The following is a 13594-nucleotide window of genomic DNA, read 5'->3' on the forward strand; positions in this document are numbered from 1 at the left end:
GTGGAATGAACACGGTGTCAGGTTGGGGTAGATTAGATTTGAGGGAGGTAAGTGTACCTTGAACGAGGTAGGAGGTGGCAGTGGGTGGACTCAATGTGAGAGGTGGTATAATGGAATCAATGAGAGGTGGGGGTTGAGTGGAATCGATCTCATGTGAGTGTAAGTTGGACTCGGTAGGGGTTGGGTGTGAATTGGACCCAAGTAACTCTCATTCCGTGCTCTAGAAGTCGGTATATGGTCTAGTATCACCCTACAAATAAAAGTAAAGTACTTAGTCCTTCCAGCTTAAATAAGACTCATGAGTTATACAAACCTAGCAGAAGTTGGTGATTGAGTTTGTGATATGTTGTAGGTTGACCTTCATTTTGGTCACGTTAGTTTTCAAGATTCCTAAATCCATTTGAACATCTTCTATCTTCCACTTTTCTGATACGACTCGTTCAACTAACTCATTCAATACTCCATGTGAAGTACTGACTTTCATAGGTTCCAAGTGAGGCTAATCTCGTTGTTGGCTGTCGACCTGATGTTTATCTTGTTCTTGATCACTAGAATTGGTGGGAGGTGAACAATCAGTGTGATTATATGATGCATGGAATGAGCTTGGTCAAGTGAGGCATCATCACGATCCCTGAAAGCATGAAAAGGATTGCAGACATCTTCACTACTGAATGATTCTGACATGTTCGTCCTCACATCATTCCACCCATAAATCACCCTCTCATGGATCAGAGTATCCCTATACAACTCTTCATCCTCTAACATCATTAGTCTGGGTGTGATCACCAATTGCATTAAAAAACGTTATTAGTTTCATTTCGTAATTGAATATTGAGAATTTTTGTGAGACTCGTGTCTAAAATAGAAAGGTCATTCTTGAAATAAGTGTTTAAGTAAAGGATTTTGTAGAAGGCATTCTGAGGTAGTGTTTTGAAAAGTTAAATGTTCTGATGGATCAGGTTGGAGCTAGGCAACGGGAGGAATGAAGGTGGTGTTTTGGTGCAAGGCGAGCTGAAGCCAGACGTTAAGAGTTGGGAAAGTTTGGGAAATTTCCTAATTATACTTAATGGGTCACATGTAAAAGTTTATGCTACGCATGGTCATAAGAAACATTAAGCTTACACGTGTAGCACTTTAAGTAAGAGTTTGTGAGTTTATGAGAACTCATGGATGACTAATCCTAATTGGGATTAGTAATAGGGGAGAAAGGTCAGTAGAAAGAAGGGTGAAGCTGAAATTCTTAAGAGTTACTCTACTGAAAAAAAAAGAAGTACTAGGCGATAAAAAGAGACATGAAGCTAGACGTTTTAAAGGAAAGACCTAGTGTTGTGAGTGATTTTTCCAAAGTGTTTAAAGATTTAAAGCTTTCTTTTAAATTCTTGGTTGATTTGTAATGTTGTTCATATGTTAATGTTTATAAAAGAAATTATTTCTAAAGAAAGCTTGTATTATGTTTGACAATTGTATTGTATGTTATGCTTGTTAACCATTAGTCTTATTTCTATCAATGAAGCTAACTATTGTGTGCACATAAGGAGTAAAGGCAGTCATGTAGAAAAGGACTGTATGGTGGATTAAATTTGGGCAATTCGTGAAAGAAGCGTGGAGTTTAGCGACCTGAGCAACGAGAAGTGAACTAGGAAATTCTCCAAGAGATGTTATTGATGAAAATGATATCACAATAGTCTATGCATGGGAATGGTTCATGTTCTTGGAAGAAAGAAATATGAAAGACTAATGTGTGATTTCTGTTTTATGAAATGAAGCTATGAAAGCCATGTTTATAAAAATGATTCCAAATAATGTACGCACAAAAAGGTTTTAAAAAATATCACTAAGCTTTGACTTATGTTTTAAGTTTTCCCTTCCCCAGGTCACTAGACATTAAGGCCAAGATGGGTTAAGAAAGGCGAGCTACCGCAAGTTGAAGTAGAGGTGTACATCAGTCAGGTTGGGTCGTGTTGAGGGAAAAATATGGACTAACCCAAATTATCCAGGTTAGAAAAAAAATGAACCCTACTGGTTCAATGTGCAAGGAGTCAACCCAACCCATCCCAACCTAAAAAATTCAGGTTGGATTGGTGAGTTGGTCTTTTTTTTCTAATCTCTCAAAAATACCAAGGTTTAGAGTACGAAACTAACAAATAGTTGAGTTAAACCAAAAGAAATTGAAAGAAAAAAAACTCCACCACAATTAGAAAGAACAATAAACAATTAATTAAAGAAGAAAACAACAACAACAACAACAACAACAACAACATGAACAAAATATTCACCTCAAAATTGGTAGCTAGAATCATGTGATTTTAGGAAATAAGAGACACCCAGATGCAAAATTGAGGATAAAAAGCATGAAAAAGTGAAAGGAGAGGAAAGAGATGAAAAAGTGAAAGGAGAGAAAGAGATGGACTGACCCAAACAATGTAGAGTGACAAAGAAGGAAGAAAGAAAGGGGGAATGGAATTTTGTGAGAGAGATGATTTGAGAAGTGCTAAGAACCCCTATTCAGTCTACATACTTATCAAACAAGGGAAAGTGTGAATAACGGAAAAAGGGAAATAGGCCAGCTAAAGCATGAAGGCCAAATGTATTGGGTTAAATATATAACCAAGTTGGGTTTGGTCAACTCGACTCCTTAATTGCCCAACCCGATAACCTGGCTCAAATTTTTATTTTTTCAAGTTTCTAATCCAACCCAACTCAAGTCGGGTTACTGATTTTTTTTAACACCCCTAAGTTAAAGCTGTACAAAACATTTGAAGCTTATGTTATGTTTTATGTACTTAAGAAAGCATGTAAATTGTATTGTAGAACGCATGATGTTAAGTTAATAAAGAAGATATTTTGATTCTTCTGCTACATTCTATTATTCTTATTGCTTAGTAATTAAAGGAGTTAAGTTGAACTTAGTGATAAAGTGCCAAGATTTAAGGACTTAAGTTGAGTGTTCTGGTGTTTCATCTTAAGATGTTAGGGTTACTTAGGTCTTGTCGCGTGTCACATAGTGAGGTTCAAGACTCGTGCGGGGTGAGGCGTGACAATTTTAATGAGAAATTGCATACCTTGTCAAACTCAAACACATCTAGTTGCATTGTCTTAGTGGGTAAGGAGTACGTGCATTCCTATCTCAAGAAATAAGGTTACATAAGTATTTATTCGGACCACACACTTCCAAGCCACAACCGATATGATCTCATAGGCCCACAGTTGTAGAGAATTATAACTACTTAGTATTAAAACCAAAGTATTAGAAATATAACAAGCAAACTTGCTTATTTGATGATATTACCTGAAATGGATGAAGAAATCTCAGTAGATTATACTTAATAATGTAGTCCTTATTATTCTTAAACCTCTTTTTATAGTTTTTGGCCTTACCATCCAAACCTCGTTGCAATTCCGGGAATGTCCTCTCCCATAGAATGTTTTCCCAATCAAGACTACTGAAGTAATCAATGTTTTCAACGTCCAAGAACAACCTCATGTCTACAAAGGCTCTTATTTTCTCCCTACCCTTCATAGCCAACTCAATGTTGGACACTGTCATCTTCACAGCGTCTACGTCATTTTCAATCTAAATTTTTTTGAATTCCTCTTCAAGGGCTTTAATGTGAATACCCTATTATAGACTTCTTGTAATACCTAAGAATCGTGTCTTCTAGTTCACATTCAAGTCTTAAAGCTCATTTTGGATTGGATGGTGTTAACCACAATCCTATCACTAGTAAGAAGTCATTCTTTCTGAACGTCACAATTATGCCATTCAAATCAAAAGTCACGATATCCCTCATGTTGTCTTTCACTTCCCCTAATAGGATATAATGAAAAAGTGGACTGTTGAATTTTACGTCCATATCGATGAAGTTGTCGAACACCGTCATTTTAAAGAGATCAAGTTGTGTAGGTGCAAGATTCTCCTTCATTGGCTAGTATGATGTGGGAAGTCAAACTAGTGGCTTGGCCAGGAAATTGATCCTTCACAGGAATTTTGAATTGACTAGCCATGCTGCATAGAAAACAAAATGAAAAAAAGAGTATGATTAACCACTCATAAATCCTTGCTCCTCGCTCCTCGTTTTACTCGTTACTCGATGCTTGACATACTTGATACTCGATGTTCCTCGTATCCCACTAAACATGATACCTAAACTTGGTATTCAACCATTATATACTCGTTACACGACATAATATACTTGACACGGATGCTTGTTACTTGTTCATAAACATAATCCGTGTTTGTTAGCATTAAACCCTAGTTCTTCGTGAACAAGAGAGAAACACAAGGTTGTGAGTATGCTTATATTTTTTAACTCCACAGTAGGACAAATGGGATAGAAAAAATGAGATGAAAACGATATGAGCATGCTTCAACTAAGATAGAGTATCAAGCAACTACTAACATGCATTGGCTTCAAAGTGAATGATATTTTCAGCAAGTATCAAAGATGTCAAATAAGTATGATGAATCACATGAAAACGATGAATATGGTTTGAGGAGGACAGAATTAGAGCACCACAATTCTTGAAATGAGGATAGGAAATGTTATGAGAGAACGACAATGATTTTTTTGTTTAAGTATTCAATTATTAACTGGGTGAATCGAGGATCGAGTAACGAGCAAGAGGTATTGTGCATTCGAGTGAAACGTGTATCAAGTAACTTTAGATTATATCAAGTATCGAGTAACTTAAAAATATACCAAGTATCAAGTAACTTAAAAATATATCAAGCTTGTACAAGCATATTGAACTTGGTGGCAAACATGTAACTTCACACGATGTGATGTAATTAGAAGGCCATTTTTCGATTGGGTCTTTGAAAAGAGGCCATCCGTACAAAAAAAAAACCTTTAGATTTTTTATTAAACATGCCCTTAGGTTTTTATTGGTTTCTAGAATTGGATCATTGCATGATACCACGTTTAGGGTCAGGTGGTCTGTGCAAAAATTTTAATCTATACTTTCTTAATCCATGATTTTTTAATGCTTTCTTTGTTTTTTTTTTTTTTTTTTTTTTTTGCTTGTTCTATCATTTCTGTTTTACATGCATTTTTTTGTTGTAAGGTTCTATTTTTCTGTGTTATTCTGTAATGCATGCATTTTTTTTTTGTTGTAAGGTTCTTTTTTTCTGTGTTTGTTTTTCTGTATTGCAAGATACACTTTTTGTTTCTTTTATTTTTTTACTACTTTTCTAAATCAAAGTTTGTAAATGATTTATACACTTTTTGTTGATTAAGTTATAAAACATTTTGGCTACCATTGATTTTTTTATATTACTCTTGATTTGTTTTAAAACATCAAGCTTCAATTTTTTTATTACTTTTCTAAATTAAAGTTTGTAAATCATTTGCAATTGTAGTGTTGATGATTAAGTTTTAGAATATTTTGGTTACTCCTTATTTGTTTATTTAAAACATCAAGCTTTAATATTTTTATTACTTTTCTAAAATAAAAGTCTGTGTCTTAGTGTTGATTAAGTTTTAAAACATTTTCATTACCTTTGATTTGTTTATATTACTCTTGATTTATTTTAAAACATCAGGCTTCAATTTTCTTTATTACTTTTCTAAATCAAAGTTTGTAAATCATTTGCAATTGTGGTTTTAATGATTAAGTTTTTAGAACATTTTGGTTACTCTTGATTTGTTTATGCTGGAATTTATGTCCTAAAACTCGTAGTTTGTAATCATATTCTATTCAATAAAGTCATTGTTGAAAAATTAAATACTATAATCTTAAATTCAATAAACTAACATCTAGAGGCTATTTTTTTGAGTAAACTCGACCTTTATGTAGAGACATAAACTTGGATCAAGTTCGAGTATATAGCCTAAATAGTCTATAGTATATGAATAAAGGTTGAGCGCCTTATTCAGAGAAACTATGGATATGGTCTACTTTGTAATTAGTACAAACGAGGTGATCCTAAATCGTTCATGTTAAGACATGAAAGTGGGGGCATCCTATGTAAAGTGTTTATATAAGACTGAACTAGAAAATAGTCACTTTTACGTTATAACGCCGTTTACTGTTTAAAATTGACTATCTCGATTGTTGATGACCTAGGTAACTTAATCTTAATCCTGAGCTAACTATAAACTCATGTTCACATGAGATTATCCTTAGATCTGCATAGGTAAGGAAACTCATTAACGTTGGCCCAATAAGCTTCCCATTTCAGGGGTAAGATCGGGTGAATAGCTGGGAACATAGGGTACAAGACGAAATTCACTCATATCCATTTTAGGGTTAGTAGATAGGTTGTTCCCTTAAGGACTGAATCCAAGTCTTGAACAAGGGGTCCCACCCTCTCATTAGCTCGAAAGGGATTCGGTTTGTAGGTTGGACCTTAAACCAATTGTTCAATAGTGGATAGCGGGACTTAAGGAGTAAGATATAGTCTCAGGGGTAAAAGGATATTTTGACCTAACTGAGCTTACGAATAACCTATGAAGGATTAACTTACTAATCATGATTATATCAAATGGACACAAATATATTATAGTGATGGGAGTGCAACTAAAGGACTTTAGTGGAATGACTCATTAGTTAACGAATGTTGATTAGCTCGGTCTAAAAGAGTTTAGCCAGTTAATCTCGGATTGTTAGAGCCCATGATTTATATGTCCATTAGGTTCCTCTGCTAACTCATATGGAATAAACTTAGAATAAGATGATGGAATGAGTACAATTGTTCGAATTTTGCAAGGAGAGAAAAACTGACAAGTATATGTGATATAGTCGTCGGATTTCAATTTAGAGGTAGAATTTTATGTTTAAATGGGATTTAAATATTAAAAATATGAATGTGGATTCATACTCGATAGCTAAAAAATGGTGGAAATAGTTAAAGTTGTAAAAAGTCAAAATGTTATTTTTTTACTTTGAAAAGTCAAACTTTGACTAACAATATATTCAAATGTGATTTGAATCTTGAGAAAATCAATGCAGTTTTATGCTCGGGAGGTCAAAATTAGTCAAGACGGACAAAATTATAAAAAGTCAAAATGTTGATTTTTTGGTTTGAAAAGTCAAAGTTTGAATCTAACCAAATGACAATTTTACCCTTTGACCAAAGTTAGTGGAAAAATCCAACATTTCGTTGGATAATCCCACTAACTAAAATAGGCTAAGTGTTAGGACACTATGAAGACATTAAGCCCACTAATGGTTAGTGGATTATGTGTTGGCCCATGAGCTTGCATGCACAAGCAACCTTGCATGTAAATTCTCTATAAATTGGGTTCTTGGAGCCTTATGGAAAAAGCTTAGCATTTTCTAAGACAAAATTAGGTTGCTAAATTTCCCATTTGGTTTTCTAAAATCAAAATTAAAACCCAACCCTTTTCCATATTTTTTCCATCTTCTTTCTCTCTCTCGTCTCCTTCATCCAACGGGTCCCACAACCCGCTTCTGAATCTGGAGGATAGTAGCTCAACCCTAGTGGTGGTTCAAGCATCAACCGGAGCTTCGAATGTAAGTTTTTCTTAAAAAAAAAACCCTATTTTTAAGCTTATTTCAGTGTAGGGTTTCTTGTTAATTAATTGCAATTAGGGTATAATTTCGATCTTTCTTCCACCGTGCTCGTTTAATCTCTATCAGTTTATTACTCCTGATTTGTTTTAAAACATTAGGCTTTAATTTTTTTTATTACTTTTCTAAATCAAAGTTTGTAAATCATTTATTGATGATTAAGTTTTAAAACATTTTGGTCACTCCTTTGGTTACTCATTTGTTTAATTACTCTTCATTTGTTTTAAAACATCAAGCTTTTCAATTGAAGAACTTTTTTATTTATTCTCTTTGTTTCAAGGGATGGTAAAAGGTTGATACATTATTATTTTGTTTTGATTGGTATTATTTTTACCTATTATTTATTAATTATTATTTTTTAATTATCTGGTAGTTGAGAAATTTAAATTTGACAAAACAATAGATTTAATTGATTTGACTATGGATAATTATGTTCACTTTTTGGTAGTTGAGAGAGATTTAAATTTAGAATTCTTATTTTTATTTATATATGTGGTAATTGTATTTGTATTAAAAAAATTTAATGTTTACTTTTGGTAGTTAAGACATTTAAATTTGGAAATCTTATTTTTATTATAATAGTCATTATTTCTTTATTTATTAACGGTGGTTGAGTGATTTAAAAGTAAAAATTTATTAGTTCACACAACCATTTGTTTTAAATAGAGCATTTCTCCTTTAAAAACACAACCTCTCTTGGTTTTTATCTAGAATTTACTTTCTTTGAAGTTTAGGTTTGAGTGGTAATTATTTTCCATCTATTTTTATATAGACTTTGTTTTACATATATTATTTTTTTTTCTTATACTATTATTTTCCTCATCAACTAATGCACTTTCTTTTTCCATTGTTCTTTGATATTTTGTTTGGGATATGTATAGTTTGCTTTGTTAATGTGGACTTTTCTTTCTTTTCCAACTATCAAGAAGTAAGTTCAATTGTATTAGTTCCACTTATCTCATCTCATTGACCGTTTTATTTTGCTTTTTTTTTTTGTAGGTTTGTCTTGCCTTATCTTACACAGACACTCACCATTACGTAATGTGTTCTTTTCTTCCCTACATTTGTACATGGACTTTTGCGTTTTTAATTTCTTTGTTAGTACATTCATCTTTTGTATATTATGATTGTGTTATATTTGTCAGATTATTTGTTTTAACTTTTGAGAATACTTTGTTTGAAATTTAATTTGTAATATTAATTTTTTCTTTTTAAGTTACTTTATATCGTTCACTTGTTGCAATAAAAACAAAAGGGCTACACGTGTTTTTTATAAACAAAAAACTCACCTGAAACCTCTGTTTGTGAATAATAATAATCCTGATTTTTTATAGAAACAAATGGGATGAGTGTTACTAACTTTTTTCTTAAAAAAATTGCCTAAAAATAACTATGATTGATGCGATATTGGCTTGTTATACAAAGAATAATAATGTTTACTAAGTACATGAAATTTGTACAAAATTGAATTTTAAAGACGATTGGCTTTAACTTATTTTAGAAAAGCAAAATTAAATTATAAAATTTAAATTTCATATAAAATTAAAATTTTAATATCAGAAAACGGATATGTCGTAAAAAAATGACAAAAAAGATTAAAGAAGAAAGCAAATTTCTTACTAGGATTTTTGTTACTTTGAATTTTAAAACGAAAGGTAAATTAACAATTTATTACTAACTTCTTAAAACGTTGGTAAATTTGTAATAAACCAATAAAATTTGTAATAAACCAATATGTTAAAACTTTTGTTTTTAAGAGGTAAATTGTAAAAGAAGATAATCTTGTACTTTTTTAAAGAGCAATGCTAAATTAAAATCAAGTAAGTTTCACAATTTTTTTTTATATATAAAAAAGACATCATTGTCTTTTCTAAAATCAAAACTAAATAAATAAAAAAAACTTGTCTTACGTCATAACTAAATTATACAGAGGAAACCGTTAAATGAAAAAACAAAAACAATTTCTTAAAACTTTTGTTTTTAAGAAAAAATTGTAAAAGAAAATAATCTAGTACTTTTTTAAAAGCAATTCTAAATTAAAATCAAGTAAGTCTCACAAGTTTTTTTTTTTAAAAAAAAACACGATTGTCTTTACTAAAATCAAAACTAAATCAAGAAAATTTTCAAACTTCGTAGCTACATTATATGAAGGAAAGAGTTACATAATTAAAAAAAAGAAACTTACATACATGTAACAAAATACCAAAGTATTTACAGCCGGTGTAACAAAGTCCATGAAGTTAGCCATTTTTTAAATATTTTAGGTTTGCCCTTACATCTTTTTCTCTTCCTCGCGATGAAATCGTCTTTTTCCTCTTGCGATTTCTTTCATATTCTTCCTCTCCTGCGATTTTTTTCATCGTCTTTCTTATTTTCTTCTCCTTTTTTTTCTGCGGTTTCTTTCCATAATCTTTCTTATTTTTCAATTCTTTTCTTACGTTATTAAATCTTTCCATCGTCTTTCTTATTTTCTTCTTTTTTTCGTTGCGATTTCTTTCCATCGTCTTTCTTCTTTTCTTATTTTGTGATTTCTTTCGATGTATTTTCTTCTTTTTTGATTCTTTTTTACATTGTTTAATATTTTTTTTGTCTTTGTTCTTTTCTGATTCTTTTTTACATCGTTTAATCTTTCCATCATCTTTCTTCTTTTCTTTTTTTTTCGTTGTGATTTCTTTCCATTATCTTTCATCTTTTCGTCTTTTTTTTACGTCATTTGAATTTGGATAACCAAATCTAAACAACTGTGTACAAAAAAAAATAGCAAATCTAAAAAATCGTGTATAAAAAATCTTGAAAAAAATCATTCAGATTGAAGTAGTCAAATGTAAACGATCGTGTAAAAAAATCATCGGTAAACAAATCTAAACGATGTATCAAAAGAATTAAAAAAAATATTTAGTCAAATCTAAACGATCGTGTAGACAAATCTAAACGATCGTATAAAAAAATAAATGATTGTGTAGTAAAAGAATTTTAAAAAATCGTTTAGTCAAATCTAAATGATCGTGTAGACAAATTTAAACAATCGTATAAAAACAATAAACGATCGTGTAGCAAAAAAATTTTAGAAAATCGTTTAGCCAAATCTAAACGATCGTGTACCAAGATTTGAAAAAGTTTAACCAAATTTAAATGTAACCAAATTAAACAATTGTGTAACAAAATTAAATGATAGAATTGAAAAAATAAATTGTAGTCATATCTAAACGATCGTATACCAAACAATAGCCAAATCCAAATCTAAATGATCGTGAAACCAAATTTAAACATAACCAAATTAAATGATCGTGTAACAAAATTAAACGATAGAATTGAAAAATAAATTGTAGTCATATCTAAACGATCGTATACCAAACAATAGTCAAATCTAAACGATAACAAATATATTACGCGCATGTTGTTGACAGCGTAGTTCACGGGACATTTTTAGTATTTTACAAAAAAACTAATTTTTCAAAACTTTTGTTTTTAAGAAAAAAAATTGTAAAAGAAGATAATGATGTACTTTTTTAAAAACAATGCTAAATTAAAATCAATTAAGTCTTGCAAGTTTTTTTTTTTTTTTTTTGTTTAAAAGACACCATTGTCTTTTCTAAAATTAAAACTAAATCAACAAAAAAATTTCAAACTTCATAACTAAATCATATAGAGCAAAGAGTTACATAATTAAAAAAACAAAAACAACTTTTTAAAACTTTTGTTTTGAAGAAAAAAATTGTAAAAGAAGATAATCTTGTACTTTTTTAAAAAAGCAATGCTAAATTAAAATCAAGTCTCACAAGTTTTTTTTCCTTAAAAAAAACACTATTATCTTTTCTAAAATTAAAACTAAATCAAGAAAATTTTCAAACTTCATAACTAAATTATATAGAGGAAAGAGTTACATAATTAAAAAAAAAAAAAGAACTTGAACCATCAAAGTAGATTGTTGTTGTGTTAGGGAACACAATGTTAGGAAACGAGCATTATTAGGACTTCATGAGCCTCGTGTACTAAGAATTCAATTGTGTTTGTTTTGTCAGAAACTATCATTAATTAAAGTACTAAAATAGCATGGACATAGAACTAAACGAGTTGATTGCAATACTTCTATCATTTGCACAACACAACAACAATGGATGCTAATGTTCAATATGATAATGAGACTGAAGACAGAAGAATAGAAAACCAATCACCACACCTAAGACACCAAATTAGGCAACTTAACTTTTTTCGTCTAATTCATGAAAGTGATCTAGCATGTCAAGAGAGTACCCAGATGGACCGAAGATATTTTACTATCTTGTGTACTATGTTAAGAACAAGAGGGGGATTGGAAGCCACTTAATATGTGGATGTTGAAGAGATGGTTGCGATTTTCTTGCATATTGTAGCACACGATGTTAAGAATAAGGTAGCTCGACGACATTTTGCAAGGTCTGGTAAAAAAGTGTCAAGACACTTCAATGTTGTTCTTAACACAGTTCTTAGACTCCATGAAATCCTTCTTAAGCAACTTGATCCAGTGACCCATTCATGTTCGCACGAGCAGTGGCGATGGTTTTAGGTATATAATCGACCCACCACTACTTTACAATGGATATGTCATTCTATGAATTGACGAATAAATGCCTTTTGCCCCTTGATATAATTGTCTAGGTGCATTAGATGGTACACATATCAAAGTGAATGTAAGTATGAGTGATCGCCCAAGGTATAGGTTTAGAAAGGGTGACATTACCTCAAATGTACTTGGTGTGTGTTCCTAAAATGGTGAGTTCATATTTGTCATGCCTAAATGGAAAGAGTCTGCATCCGGTTCGAGGGTACTTAGAGATGCAGTATCACGACCTACTTGTCTAAAAGTTCTAAAGGGTAAGATGATGCATTCTCTTCTCCCCACATAGTGGTGTTAGACCATATGCTCATTCAATATGGTGTACCCTAATAATTCATTATGGGTGCAATATGGGTAGGTTACTACTACTTGTGTGATGTTGGTTATCTGAATGTTGAAGGATTCCTCGCTCCATACCGAGGTCAATGTTACCGTCTAACTGAATGGTGTGGAGGAAACCCACCAAAATGCCCGAAAGAGTTATTTAATATGAGGTATTCCTCTACTAGAAACGTTATTGAAAGAACATTTGGATCATTGAAGGGTCAGTGGGTCATTCTACGAGGGAGATCCTATTGCCCCGTTGACATACAATGTAAAATAATAACCACATGTTGCCTTTTACATAACTTGAAACATAGAGAAATGGGTTCAGAGGCAATATTTGAGGAGCCACATCTTGGTAAAGGTGATTCAAGCGAGATGAACATTGAGAATATAAACTTCGGTAAAACGACTAATGTCTGGACTGAATGGAGGGAAAATCTTGCAAACCAAATGTTTGAGGATTGGAATAATGTATGACTAATATATGTAGTTTAGTTTCTTATATAATTTTGTTGTTTTATCACATGATCTGTACTTGAACTATTTTTTGTGTGTAATTGGAGTCAGAAATACATAGGGTTTTCCTTTAAATTATGATAACTAAGTTATCTATATGTCAATCTATAGATTTTGTATCCATTGACTTTTATAAAATTCATGTGCTAATTTAGATAGCGTCGACAAATTCAAAAGTCATTAAGCATCAGTGGACAACAATTGAGGATGGGGTGTTAATTGAGTGCTTACTACAACTAGTGGAGGAAGGTGGTTGGAGGGCTGATAATGGAACATTCAAACTGGGATATTTTGTACAAGTACAAAAACTAATGAAAGAAAAAATGTCTGGAAGCAACATACAAGTGACTTCAAATCTAGAGTCGAGAGTGAAATTTTCTAAGAAGTAGTACACTGCCATAGTAGAGATTATGGGGTCAGCATGTAGTGGGTTTGGTTGGAATGAGGAACAAAAGTGCATTGAGGCAGAGAAATCCGTGTTCGCTGACTGGGTTAAGGTAAGAAGATGAATATAATTCATACTTTCTATAAAAGTAAAATATAATCTGCTTACATCTGTTAACTCCATGTAGGGACACCCCAATGATTGAGGCATACTAAACAAACCATTTTCTTACTTTT

This window comes from Cucumis melo, chromosome 1 (genome assembly GCF_025177605.1).
Source record: "Cucumis melo cultivar AY chromosome 1, USDA_Cmelo_AY_1.0, whole genome shotgun sequence".
NCBI classification, from domain to species: Eukaryota; Viridiplantae; Streptophyta; class Magnoliopsida; order Cucurbitales; family Cucurbitaceae; genus Cucumis; species Cucumis melo.